This window comes from Herpailurus yagouaroundi, unplaced genomic scaffold, assembly GCF_014898765.1.
Source record: "Herpailurus yagouaroundi ecotype Mexico unplaced genomic scaffold, PumYag 160, whole genome shotgun sequence".
In the NCBI taxonomy this organism is placed as follows: domain Eukaryota; kingdom Metazoa; phylum Chordata; class Mammalia; order Carnivora; family Felidae; genus Herpailurus; species Herpailurus yagouaroundi.
This window is the reverse complement of record NW_024412401.1, coordinates 14,426,700-14,429,080: the sequence shown is the minus strand read 5'-3', so window position 1 is coordinate 14,429,080 and position 2,381 is coordinate 14,426,700. Positions and strand designations below refer to the sequence as shown.

Sequence of the window (2,381 nt, the reverse complement as noted above, 5' to 3'; positions counted from 1 at the left end):
TTCACATGGGTCAAAACTTATAAGAACATCATTCATTTGAAATTTTAAGGAGTGTGGAAGTCAGAAAGTATACCCAGCAAGAGGTTCAGATAGAAAACAGTTTATAAGCAGGAAAAAGTTCCAAATGGTCAAAAGCCACAGATCCCAAAAGAAATCATAAGCACCAAATCACAAAGGTCAGAAATTCAAGCGTCAAGAAGATACACAAGAAGCCGAATAAATTGAAAGCGGCCTTGAGCTCTTACCAGGAATAAACGCGTCTGACTGAGCCCCCTCTCTGCCTGCAGATAAACTGTGAACGGGAAGGCCAGCTGTTAATATAGGACCAAGGATAATAAAGCAAACAGCAAAAACATGGAAATGATTAAAGCCTACTCAAAACACCTGTGTGCCTGTGGGTGGGGTGTACCTGTGTACTCAGCTCAGCTCATCACTGGGGAGTACCACACTCAACAGTCTGTAATAGAATCCTTTAGAAATTCCAACCACATTTTCCATCCAAGTTCCACAGGGAGCTCCTAGAAACAGCTAAGGTGCAAGGGAACAAAAAGATTAAGAAGGTTCCAACATTGACTCTCCAAATTAGCTGGCCGCTTGTAAAGAATCGGTTTTCTTAACAAGCCTGCTTTCAGGTTTGAGTGGGAGAGCAAATTCCTGGAAGTCCCATAAAAAGGTGAGTACACTGAGACCTATATCGCAAGATCAGGTACACACAGGAAAAAAAGAAACTTAACTGGAGAAGCTTTGGAAATTAGAATTAGGTTGTGGGTGGGCTGAAGACTAAATGTTTGGCAAGCATCAAGTAGCCAGCCTGGCTGAAGAGGTAAGCTGTAGGGCATTCATGACAGCAAGCTCTTCTCCAAAGAAGACATGGGTTAACAGAGGCAATGGAAGAGGTAGCATTAAAATGTTCCCACATTTCTTTCACGGACTCTTGGGACAGGTAAACGTATTCAGAGCAATGATGGTTGGTAAAGTATTTCTATTCCCTGCAGGTATGGATTTAATCAATTGTGGAATAGATATTCCCCAGACAAGAAGTCTCATGGAGAGAAATTCAAAGCAATGATATAATTCCATTGGGCACCAATGGAAAAAAAAAATACTAGTAACCTTACTGTTCTTTTTGGGCCTGTTTGATTCTCCAAGGATATCACCCTGTTCAATGAGGAAATTCATGACTATTGCCAAGGGAGCCGAGGCTGAGTACCAAATGGCACAGTTGCAATGAATCCAGCACAGAAGCCCCACATGGGAAAAAGGTAAAGAAGTCAAGGATTACCAATGCACGAATCAACAGCAGAAACAGGCTTACATGAGCCAACTGGGTCACATTAGGTGTTGCTCAAGCTTAAAGCCATGTCATTATCTAAGAAAAAGAAACAAGTGCATTATAAATGAGCTATTTCAATACAGGCATTACTTCTTTCTCTTGAAGGAGCTGCTCAAGAACAAAAGAAAGAGGGCAGCTGTTCCATTTCCTGATTCTTAACATCTTCACATTTAAATTCCTCTACCTGATTGCCACAGTCCTCTATTACCCTATTTCCTTCTAGACCTACTTCTTTATCCTCATTCACATCTGCCCATTCTCTACCGCCCATTCTAGTCATGTATATTTGAGTAAAGAAAACAGAAGTACGATCTGATAGTTCTTTCATGTAAAAATTGTTTCTCATATTAAAAAGAACATTCTTTTATGCCAGCTAAGAGATCCAAGGGAAGAGGAAAAGGAATCCTAGGAGACAGGCAGGGCTGGCCACTGAAGCCTGAAGGGCTGGGTCAGTCATTGATCTCAGAAAATGTCAGTCTTTCTCCATCTGCAATTCAAATAGTGCAAAGGGGGCCATCATTCGGTTGTGGGAAGGTAAATACTAATCCAATATGAAATATAAATTTTGAAATGCCATAAGACAGATGCTGCTATATACTGTTGGTTCAGCATTTCCCAAAGCATAGTCCATGGAGTTTAAGTAGGAATCAGTGATGAAAGGGTCCAATGCTTGAATAAATTTTGGAAAAGCTAGATCAGACCAAAGAAAGTGTGTATCTGTCTGCAAGATTGTTCATAGACATTAATTTGTGACTATGGACTGTGATTTTCCAAAGGTATGGGGCGGCAGCTCTCATATAGGAGTACTCCACGTTTCCCATTCCTATTCAACCATAAAACTCTTTTCTTCACTGAACATCCCACAAATTGGGAACCAGTGGGATCCCTGGGGATTCCCCCAAAATGGCCAGGCAATAGATCCACTGGAGACCATTAAAATTCAGCTTCCCATTGTAGGTTCTATTCCAGAGCAACCTAATGAGAATCTCCAAGAACAAGAAAGAAAGAAAGAAAGAAAGAAAGAAAGAAAGAAAGAAAGAAAGAAAGA

At 40.8% G+C, this 2,381-nt stretch overlaps 1 long non-coding RNA gene across 1 annotated transcript; it reads left to right on the top strand.

Annotated features, from left to right (window-relative positions):
• Window positions 1-539: 539 nt before the first annotated feature.
• LOC121034407 (uncharacterized) lies at window positions 540-1,415 on the top strand. The gene is made up of 2 exons (XR_005792415.1): window positions 540-673; window positions 996-1,415. It is a non-coding gene; the product is annotated as an uncharacterized LOC121034407 (long non-coding RNA).
• Window positions 1,416-2,381: the final 966 nt, after the last annotated feature.